The sequence below is a fragment of the Delphinus delphis genome, chromosome 1, assembly GCF_949987515.2.
Source record: "Delphinus delphis chromosome 1, mDelDel1.2, whole genome shotgun sequence".
Taxonomy (NCBI): Eukaryota; Metazoa; Chordata; class Mammalia; order Artiodactyla; family Delphinidae; genus Delphinus; species Delphinus delphis.
The window spans coordinates 78,570,192-78,582,572 of record NC_082683.1 but is presented as its reverse complement, the minus strand read 5'-3'; positions in this window follow the sequence as shown (position 1 = coordinate 78,582,572).

Genomic DNA, 12,381 nt, shown 5'->3' with positions numbered 1-12,381 from the left:
AAGATTTAATTATTTCTTTTCCCGAAGAAAGACTTGCCACGAATTAGCTTGTTGAAAATTGGTACGTTACCAAAGATACGGTTTTCTTTTCTTGATGAAAATAAATTACTAGCAAATAGTCTCGCCCAGCTGTTGCACTTTTTACAAAATTTTCTGTTGCTATGCCCAATGCTGAATTTAACCACCCTAAGTTAATAGCTGTAGTCTTCTTTATTGTAGTCAAGAAGATTGCCTTTTCTTCACCCATGCATCTCTCTCCTCTCCCATGTAATAAATGTTTACCTACTTTATATTCTTCTTAATCGTGTTTTGAAACCCAAATTTCTGATGGCACCAAAAACATGGAACACTGTATCAGAAACCGTGGGTTTGAAACGGCCAATGTTTGTAGGTGCCTTTCCTGCTAAGAGTTCGTTCTCTTTTCTTGTGACCCAGAAGTGCAGGAAAACATTGCTTCCTTTCCAATTTTTAATATGCAGGTGTTTCTCAGATCTTTCTTCTGTAGGGAGCCTTCCTAAAACTCAGGGAGTGTATCAGTTATCTACTGCTGCATAACAAATTACCCCAACACTTAGTGACGTCAGAGAACAATCACATTCATATTTTTGCAATTTCTTGAGTCCGAAATTCTGGAGCAGCTTAGTTGGCAGTTTGGGCTCTAAGTCTTTCATGAGGCTGCAGTCATCTGAAGACTTGACAGAGGTTGGCAGGTCTGCTTCCAAGACAGCACCAAAGACTAACTTCCAAGTTACTTCCACGACTCTCTCATATGGCTGGAAAGTTGGTGCTGGCTGTTAATAGGAGGCCTCAATTCCTCCCTACATATGGTCTCTCCACAAGGCTCCTCTGAGTAAGTGATCCAAGGGAGGTGAAGACAGAGGCTGCAATGTTTTTTGTGACTGAAAATCAAAGTCACACACTACCGCTTCCACAGTATTCTGTTGTGCATACAGGACAGCAGAGAGGATGTTAATACACTGTTGTGCATACCAGGAGGCTAGGATCGCTGGAGGCTGTCTTGGAGGCTGGCTACCACAGGAAGTAAGGCAAGCATTCTCTCAAATCACTTGAAGTCCACCCCAAATATAAAAATAAAATTACAAGATAAATGCTACGAAGGTAAGGATTTTTTTTTTTCTGTTTGTTGTGCTTACTCCTTTGGATATTACCTAACACAATATTTTCTCAATAAATGTTTGTGTAATGAACAGATAATAAAAAGTCAGGAAAACGTCTTTTTTAAAAATGTCTCGGTAAAACACTACAAGCACTATATTTTTTCAGTTTCAAGTAAAGCAGACAAATGCCTTGCATATGTGACCTACAGTGCCTTATCACAGTGTCGATACCAAACACTGAGAAAAGAAGACCTATCAAGTCTACTCCAAGTGGACTCAAACGCATCAGCTTTTAGAACCATGATTTCATCAGAGAAGCAATGTAGCCCAGTGAATAGACTCTGGGTCAAAATCAGGAGAGCTCAGATGTTGTCTAGGTTCTGCCACTAATTAGCTTGGTGAACTTGGGCAAATCATTCCACGTCTCTGGGCCTCAACCTCCCTACTTATAAGAGCAGAGGTTTGGACTAAATGATATCAAAGGCACTTCTAGCATGAACATTCTGACACTATTTGACCTCAACGTGACTTTCACCATAAACTTAAAACTAGGCCTTTAAGAAGCTATTTCCGATCAAATTTATTGATTAGATAGTTCTTCTATATGCACCAGGTTGGAGGCTAAAATGTGTACATAGGTCTGGGTTGGTTTAAGGTCTGTAGGATGAGTTAAGTATATTTGTATAAAGATTTCAGAAGCCACCTGGGAAAGAATTTACTCTAGTGGAAGTGAGAGTTTGGTTCAAAAACAATGTCTTAAGAATTGGAAGGGAAAGGCAATTTAAAAACAGCCTCACATCTACCTATCAAATTATTTGATTTCCCAGTTCCTGTTTGCTCATGTCCGAGTACCCAAGAGATGGAGCTCGAAATAAAATGAATGCATTAAAATCTGCAGCAGCTTGACACAGGGACTTTTCTCACGTGGCACCTAGAACTGAACACAGGACTCCAAGAGTAGTCTAATCACAAAGGACGTGAATGTAAACATTCCTTTATTTGGGGCACTATAAAGTTAGAATTTTATTATGGGGGGTGCATTATGTCAACTCCTGATTCACAGTGAGTTGGCAATAATCCCAACTTCACATTGTGTTGTAGTAACCACATCTTCACCTGGACTTTATATTAAACATCCACTTGTTAGAATCATTCCACCTCAGCCCAGGTCCGGTTACATCCTGCATTATGTTGCTTATGCATTGGTGGTATTTCAGTTAGATTCCCCAAACTCCTCACTCCTCCTTCCCCTTGGTCTCCTGCTGCAGCTCCCCATGGCCAGAACCAACCATAAGTCACAGGAGTCCACTGGCAGAGTTCACACAAATCAGCCTCTACCAAGAGCAGGGTGGAGGGTGGAGAGTGAATCTGGAGAAACAAGTGCAAGATATCCAGCACAAGTGGTCTTTTTCTGGGTCATCCAAGAAAAGTAGACCATCCAAGGACCATGAATTTCCATTTTGCACAGCCACTAGAAATTTCTCATTTGATATCGATCTGTTAGTCTGAAACAGGCAGTCCATATGATGTATCTTAACCAGGAAAATGCTTAACATACTGTTTTTTCTCAAGTTTGATAGAGATACAATTCACACATCATACAATCCACCCATCTACAGTGTATAAATCAATGGATTTTGACATATTCACAGCATTATGCAACCATCACAACAATCGACTTTAGAACATTTCCATCACCCCAAAGGAAACTCCATATTCATTATCATTCACTCTTCACACCCCCTCAAACATCTCCATCTCCTGGAAACCACTCATCTATGCTCTGTCTCTTTGGATTTGGCTATTCTGGGTATTTCATATAAATAGAATTATATAAGATTTTTTAATGTTTTGCTTCTTTCACCAAGTATAATATTTTCAAGACTCATCCACGTTGAGCATATATCAGTGCTTCATTTCTTTTTATTGCCAAATGGTATTTCACTGTGTGGATAGACCACGTTCTCTTTATCCACTCATCAGTTGATGGACATTTGGAATGTTTGGGACTTTTTGTATAACGCAGCTATGAACATCCATGCACAGTTTTTTTTTTTTTTTTTGTGGACATATATTTTCATTTCTCTTGGTTATATACAAAGAAGTATAATTGCTGGGTCATATGGTAACTCTAAACTTTTCAGGAACTGCCAGACTGTTTTCCAAAGTGGCTGCACCAGTATTTCTATAAGCAGTATGTGTTTCAATTTCTACACACCTTCACCAACACTTGTTATTTGTCATTTTCATTATAGCCACCCTAGTGTGTGTGAAGTGGTATCTCATTGTAATTTTGAGTTGCATTTCCCTGATTGCTAAAGATGTTGAGTATCTTTCATGTGTTTATTTGTCATTGGTATATCCTCTTTGGCAAAATGTCCATTCAAGTCCTTTGGCCATTTAAAAAATTAGGTTATATGTCATTTTATTATTGACTTATAAAAATTCTTTCTATCGTTTAGAGGTAAGTCTCTTATTAGATATATATGGTTTGCAAAATTCCTCTCCCACTCTGTGGGTTGTCTTTTCCATTTCTTGATCATGTCTTTTAAAGCACAAAGTTTTAAATTTTGATTATTTCCCATTTACCTATTTTTTTCTTTTGCTGCTTGTGCTTCCGGAGTTACATTCTAGTGCAGTTTTGAAAGCTATTTTTTCCTAGCTTCCTGTTCATGTTTAGAAAAATACGTCTGATTTCCCTTTTCTGCCCCGAATTACTTGGAATAGCAGAAGCTAATATTTGCTAAGCACTTACTATGTGCCAGGCTTTTACTAAGAGCTCAGACAGCTTGGGTAACCAGCCCAGGGCCTCAGGGCTAATAGAGATCAACCCAGCCAATCTGACTGGGGAGTCCATAACTCTCAACCACTTCACTGTCCTACCGAACGTATCTTCCTCACCTTAATATTTGTTTCATTTTTCCAAGGGAAAAGTGATGTATCTGCTGTTGGTGTTGGACAAGTAACTCAGCCCCTGTTCTTTATTCCTCTCCCTTCCCAGAGGTGAGTTCCCAGCACCACCCTTTCTAGGACTTCCAGAATCTGCAAACTCTCCAACACACACAAATAGTCATCCAAAAAGGCAAAACAACACCCTCGTTCATGACACAGAATACTTAAGGCCCTGATGCCACGACTTCAGTGGCTCCCTGACCCCTATCGCACCCTAACTATGCAGAGTCTTCTCTTTGGTTTTGATATTCTAGGGTTTGACAGCCCCCTTTCCCACTGTCTCCAATTGCCTATCAAATCTACCTGAAACTTCAGAAACATCTCTCAGACTCTGCTTCCCTCTCCTATTTCATCCTTTTTGCCATTGCTTCTGTTTAGATCCTTATCAACTCTTAGGTGAACTAACTGAACTCTCTTCACAGTGTTTTCTTCAACCTAATTGAACTGAAATGAATTATTTCTTCAGGGTTGTCTTCCCAGTAGATTATGAGATCACTAAAGTCAGAGACCAAAAAGAATTGATTTGCCCAGAACCTAGATTAGAGTCTGCCATCTAAAGGGATTAAATTAGCATTTGTGGAAGGAATACTCAGTGCCGTACTATGCCCAGCATCTACAAATCCTTTCGGGGGAAAAAAGAGCCTTTGTAATAATAAGGATTAAGTGTTACGTGACCCAGATATTCCAGGAACCCTTCCTGTCCTGCTATGTGCATGAACATTGCTAGCACTTGAGGGGTGATCAAGGCAAAGTAGGCATGTTGTCTCTCATTTTAGGCAGTCACCTGCTGGCCTGTAAACATCTCTTTATCTTAATCATGAGAGAGAGTCTGGCCTATGTCCCTCTTAGACCTGTCTCCACCAGGGCCCACCAAGTGATCAGGAAGTTGCTGTCTTTCTCAAACCCACCCACACCTGTTTCCCTGAGTCCCCCTGAACACTGATGAAGGAGTAATTGAGACAGGGTGGAACCTGGGACCTGGGACCCTTTGCTGCAGTGATTGCACCGGGACAAACGTCTCTCTGAGCAACAAAATACAAAGAAACTACAAGGGACTAAAAATAACTGCATGCATGCCAGTTGGAGCAAACTATGATCAAGATACAAAAAGACCAAAATCCCAACTGCCACTTCTGAGGAGCCGGGAGCAAAAACAGGGTGTCGGGAGCAAAAGCAGGGTACTGTGCATGCCCCCTGCACACGGCATCACCAAAGGGGTGGGGCAAACCCCCTAAGCCACCCTTCTGGCCCGACCCCTGGACACACCCCTACCCTCACCCCATAGAAGGAACCAGCTGCCCCCACCTTGTGGAGCAGCAAGGGAACTTGTTACTTGTTTTCGCTCCCTCCTGCTATAGCGGGAGCCCTAATAAAGCCTTGCCTGAATTTCTTGTCTGGCCTCATCAATTTCTATTGATTAAGGAGGCCAAGAACCCAGGTCAGAAACATAACCAAAAAAGTTAGGTAAGTATTGCAAAGTCATTCCTAGTAGGAGGACTAGTAGTTATAACCCTACCTGAGCAAGCTGCTCTTTACTAGCATCTGGGGAAAGGTGGAGACGAGCAAACAGGACAAGGACTCACGATTTAGGCCTTGAGGAGCTATCCCAAACGGCTGGTACCTTGCTTTCTGATTTCCTCTCCTCGGGTCTCTGCCGTCCTCCTCTTATATTCTCCTGCTAGGTTTCCTAGGTAACAGCCCCATCCTTTTGCCACAGAATGGGGCCGTTTTCTGCCCTATTCTCCACAAGAGGAAGTGGTCCCAAGTTGCTGCCTTCTCTTGTTGAGTGCAAAAATGATTGCCTTGGGCTTCAGCTGGATGCTAATGGAAGATTCCTGTGCCCAGCCTGCAGCTCACTCTGAAGTGGGAGGAACGTGGGCTGGTTTTGTAGCGGAACACACAGTGTACCTTAAGGGCATTTCACTCTCAGGCAGTGAAGGCTGCCAGGCGGGACAAGTTTCTTCCTAAATTATCTAAAGACAAGTGTCTCCCCATGGTCAGAATTACTCTTCTTCCAAAGACAATGCAGGTCAGTAACAGAGGAGCAAATTATTTTTCAGTGTATTAACATGTTTTTCGCCTGATCGTATTACTAAAATTCTGGCATTGGTGTGATAAAGTAGTTTTTTTTTAACATCTTTATTGGAGTATAATTGCTTTACAACGTTGTGTTAGTTTCTGCTGTATAACAAAGTGAAAGAGCTATATGTATACATATATCCCCATATCCCCTCCCTCTTGCGTCTCCCTCCCACCCTCCCTATCCCACCCTTCTAGGTGGTCACAAAGCACTGAGCTGACCTCCCTGTGCTATGCAGCGGCTTCCCACTAGCTATCTATTTTACATCTGGTAGTGTATATATAAGTCCACGTCACTCTCTCACTTCGTCCCAGCTTACCCTTCCCCCTCCCCGAATCCTCAAGTCCATTCTCTAGTCTATGTCTTTATTCCTGTCCTGCCCCTAGGTTCTTCAGAACCATTGATAAAGTAGTTTTTGTTTCCTTCCTGAATCTATTTCATTAGAAAGGTCCTTCCTTAGTGGAGAATGTTTGTTTGCTTCCTAGGACAGAATTTGTTGATCCCCAAAGCTCTCCCCAGTTGCAGTGGGGGTGGGAAGGATCTCTGCTTATCCTGCCACAGCAGTAAATGGAAACTTAGAAGTTCATGTGTAGGATCAACAAGATAATTGCAAACGGAATGTTTATGGATTCAGGGCCTTGCTCTATAAAGTGTCCTTGAGAAACTGAAGGCTTCAATTTCACAGGAAATAGTGAGGTTCTTAACCAACATGTGTCTTTTTGCCTAGGAGCTAGACTCTTAACTCCACCCCCTCCACTTCCAGCTCACTATCTGCGAGATGAAAGAAACCGATCTAAGATTTCTAGAAGAGTCTTGGAAATCTGAATGTAATTCAGTTAACATCTACTGAATGTCTGCATCTGCATCTGCTCTGTGCAGTACTTGGTGGTGAAGATGCAATTTTGTATCATCCAGGGAGAAATTCCCATGGTTTCTAAAACCTTGCTTTGAGAAATCATGCTAGAACAAAGGTTGACACAAAGAGTATTATTTCTTTTGCAATGTCAACCCAACGGCAAAGGAAGAAAACATTTCCCCAAAATGATTTATCTTAAAAACCCTGAGCCCTACTGGGAATTCTCATAGGCTAGGTCATTGGGGTTCAGAGTTTATGGAAAAGAATTCCAAATTCCTTCTGTTCTTTTCTTCATACTGACTTCACTTAACCTTGACAGTGACAAAGAAACTAATACAAGGAAAGACAATTTTGAAAGGAAAAAAGGATTTGAACAATAATTCAATCCTAACCATCCTTTCAACTGGAAATATGAACATATTAGTGGTACCAGAAAAATGTGTTAGAGGCTCAACTGGAAAAAAATGTAACTTTTTCTTAAACTCTTTCAAATGACAGAAATCATTCGTGGAAATCCAAAAGGGAGCAATCTTGAGGGTGAAACACTACTATTTTACTAGTGGGTCTTCAGAAATACCCTAAATTTCCATCCATTCCTGTTCTAAGAAATCATCTCCTTCCATTGGAAAATTCCAGGCTTGGGCAAAAGAGTCTATTTAACTTGCATCATAATGCAAAACACTGTTACACTGTTTGCCAGAGAACTTCCATCACTTACCACACTTATCAGGGTAGCTTCTTCTTTTTTTTTTTAATGATAATTTCCAAATGATTCTAAATTCTCAGATGCATTTGCCCTTCTACCTTCATTCTAATGTCACCTTCTAAATGAAATTGCGTCAGCACACAAACACACAGATGCTTTAGAAGTAAGAGTCATTCTTGATAATTTTCTCTTTTCCATTTACCAAAAATACAAGTTTGGTGGGGCGGGTTGTTTTTGTTTTGTTGTTGTTGTTGTCGTTTTGGTTTTATATCTCAGGAAATGGCGTCACCTGCTACTTATTGATCAAAACATAAATCTAGTTGACATCCTTGATTTCTCTTTCCCATCTCTGCTATATCCAATCCATCCATTTGTCCCGTTGGCTCTGCCATTAAATCATAATCAAAGTCTTCTTCTCTCTATCTCCATTGGTCCAAGCCACTGATGTCTTGCACAAAGAGTAAGACTCTGGTCTCCTAAAACCTCTTCTCCTTCCACTCTTGTTCCTCTAACATGTTCTCATAGTTGTCAGTTTGACCTTCAAGATCTTAAATTTGATCACGTTACTCCTTGTCCTCCTGAAATCTTCCAATATCTTCCATCGCACTGAAATAAGTGCCCCACATGATTTGACCTGCTTCCTTGCTCTTATCGTAAACCCTCATCCCTTGCTCACTACTCCAAGCCTCTATAAAATGGTGTGTCTAACCCAAATGTCAATTTTTTTCTCACCTCAGCGCCTATGTAACCTGTTTTCCTGGAACTCTCTTCTCTAGATTCTTTTCATTATTCTTTCTATCCAACAAGTGCTCCATGGACGAGCAACATAAGTATCACTTGAGACCTTATAAAAAATGCAGAATTGGGCTTCCCTGGTGGCGCAGTGGTTGAGAGTCTGCCTGCCGATGCAGGGGACACGGGTTCGTGCCCCGGGCCGGGAAGATCCCACATGCCGCGGAGCGGCTGGGCCCGTGAGCCATGGCCGCTGAGCCTGCGCGTCCGGAGCCTGTGCTCCGCAACGGGAGAGGCCACAACAGTGAGAGGCCCGCGTACCGCCAAGAAAAAAAAAAAAATGCAGAATTTCAGGTGCAATACCTCACTGACAAAATCATAATCTGAATTTAAACAAGATCCCCAGGTAATTCATATGCAAGTTATAGTTTGAGAAGGTCTAGCTTAGATCTCAATTCAATTGCCACCTCCTTAGAAAGGCTTAGATGACCCTCAGTCTAAATGAGCTCCCCAAATCACTCTGTATTACACCATGTATTTGATTTTTCTCGTGGCAATTAACTTTAGATGAAAATACCTTATTTCAACTAATTTCTTTATTGTTTTTTTCCCCACTAGAGTGTAAGCTCTATGAAGGTGGGGAGTGAAACCGTGCTGCACTTTCCTTTACCACAACCCAGTGTCAGTAGATTGGCTTTACTGCACACAGGTGAATGGACCCAAATTTGGTTCCATATCAGGACCATGTTTATATTGTCCACTTCTGTTTTACCACCTAGCTTATTTCAAATAGGTATTTGATAGATGAATGAATATTAAAATACATATTTAACCTTAGTGATCAAAGAGATGGTGGAATAGAACAAGGTTTGGATTTCTGTTTATCTGGCTTTTTCTGACCTAACTACCAGCCAGAAAAATTATGAGTCAAATCAGCTGTTTTGGCATAAATTACTTGCGATACTCTAACTGAATTTAAGGAAGGAAAGAAGGAAAAAAAGAGAGAAGGCTGGCCTTGAAAGATGACATGGTAATGAATGAAATGGCATTGCAAAGGAACACATAGGATAGGCTTGCAGAGGTAAGGGAAAGAAGAGCACAACTGGCTCCCCAACATGGCATAGATTATGCTAGTTTCTCACTTTCCAGAGCTTGTAAAAGTCTGAAGATTGAAGCTCTATATTTCTTTATTTCTTTTTTGAATACTTTTAAAAAATTTCTTTTGCAGTACGCGGGCCTCTCACTGTTGTGGCCTCTCCCGTTGTGGAGCACAGGTTCCGGACGCACAGGCTCAGCAGCCATGGCTCACGGGCCCAGCCGCTCCACGGCATGTGGGATCTTCCCGGTCCGGGGCACGAACCCGTGTCCCCTGCATCGGCAGGCGGACTCTCAACCACTGCACCACCAGGAAAGCCTAAATTTTTATTTTATATTGGAGTATAGTTGATTTACAATGTTATGTTAGTTTCATGTTATAGCAAAGTGATTCAGTTATACATATATAAGTATCTATTCTTTTTCAAATCTTTTCCCATTTAGGTTATTACAGAATATTGTGAAGCTCTATATTTCTTACCGTTCTGCCTAGAATACGTTACCAATTAGTAGCCATTAAGAAACGAAAAGTATTTTAACAATATCTGTGTATTGAAAAACCTCAGTCCCGGTTTCTCCTATACTCCACACTACTGCCATACTCACAACACTTCGGATACCAGACGTGTGAGGTTTGTTTGTTGGCTTTTCCCACACCAAAAATTCTGTGACACCAGCTGGGTATCCTACACTTTAACTCAATTCTGACACTATCACCTAGAGATCGTATCAGATTCCACAGGTTAAGGGCTCAGTCCCATGAGACCCTACTTCAAATACCAACTGCAAGTTGCAGGTTCCCAGGTTACCCACAACTTCTCTCTGACTTGGCTACAAGTTGGAGGTTCCCATGACTTCCTCCGCTTTGGATTCAATTATTTGCTAGAATAGCCCACAGAACTCAGGGAAATACTTAGTATGTTTACCAGTTTATTAAAAGATATGATGAAGGACACAGATGAACAGCCAGATGAAGAGATACGTAGGATGTGGTCTGGGAGGGTCCTGAGGCATTACCCTCCCTGTAGGTGGCTCCCTGTAGGTGGATGTGTTAATCAACCTGGAAGCTCCCCAAACCCCATGCTATTGGGATTTTATGGAGGCTTCCTGAAGTAGACATGATCAATTAACAAGTCCATTTCCACCCCGTGTCTGTTCGCTGGAGAATAGGGGGTGGGGCTGAAAATTCCAAACTTCTAACCATGGCTTGGTCTTTTTGGTGATCAGCCCGCATCCAGGAGCCCACCCAGAGTCATTAGATCAAAAGATGCTCCTAGGGGCTTCCCTGGTGGCGCAGTGGTTGAGAGTCCACCTGCTGATGAAGGGGACGCGAGTTCGTGCCCCGGTCCGGGAGGATCCCACATGCCTCGGAGCGGCTGGGCCCGTGAGCCATGACCGCTGAGTCTGCGCGTCCGGAGCCTGTACTCCACAACGGGAGAGGCCACAACAGTGAGAGGCCTGCATACTGCAAAAAAAAAACAAAAAAATAAAAAAAAACAGATGCTCCTAGTGCTCTTATCACTTAAGAATTGACAAGAGATTTAGGAGACCTGAGCCAGGGACCAGAGGCAGAGACAAATATATATCTTTTCTATCATCTCACAACATCCAATGAAGAAAAATAATCACATGGCAACTTAATGCAATGCCTGATTCTGGATTGGATCCTGGGTCAAGAGAATAAAGAACATTTTGGGGACATTTGGGGAAAGTTTGATTACAAATTGTATATTCATTATTGCTGTTTAACAAATCATTCCGAAATGTGGTGGCTTAAAAGAACAATAATCATTTAGTTTCCCACAGTTTCTTTGCTTAGGAATTTGGGAGTGGCTAGGTTGGGCAGATCTGGCTCAGGGTCTATTATGAGGTCGTACTGAGAGGTTGGCTGGGATTGCAGCCATCTGAGGGTTTAACTTGGGCTTCACGATTCACTTGCAAGGTGATTCACTCAAATGGCTGTTACGTTAGTGCTGGCAAATTGGCTCCTCTTCATGTGGCTGCTTGGGTATCCCCACTACATGGCAGCTGACTTCCCCCAGAGTAAGTAATCCAAGAGACCAAGGTGGAAATTGTAATGCCCCTAGGCTTAGAAATCACAAACCGTCACCTCCATCCTGTTGTACTCGGTTTGTTACAAGAACCAGCCCTGATTCGAAGTGGGAGGGAACTGCATAAAGGTGTTTATACCTTTATGAGGTGAAGATTGGGTGCCGTCTTGGAGGCTGGCTGGTACAGATTTTATTAATTTATATGAATTTAAATTTCCTGAATGTGATCCCTGTAATGTCCTTGTTCTTAAGAGAAATGTGCTAAGGTATTTAGGGTGAAGTGTCAGCGATTCACTCTCAGATGGTTGAGCAAAAATAATCACAAACAAAAACAACTTAAAACACCATATATATTTTTTATATTGTTAACACACATATATTATTATTATTATTATATATTATTAAACTGTTGGTAGCTAGAAATCAGCCACAGTGGGAGCATTTACACACCACAGAACATAGCAAATACTACAATCTAGGACTCCTCCTCCCCACATTGCCCAAGAGCCAGTTGTTAAACTTTTATCAGCACATTACTGTGCGTATGTGTATATATACACACACACACATATTTACACAGCTACACATATATATATATACATATATTTATGCATATATACAGAGATAGAGACAAAGAGAGGGAGGAAGCAAATGAGGCAAACGTTAAAAACTGTGCAGCCTAGATGAAGAACACATGGGTATTCTTATAGTATTCTTGCAACTTTTCTACAGATATGAAATTTTTCCAAATAAAATGTTGGGGAAAAATTAAAATATAAGCAGGGAAGATA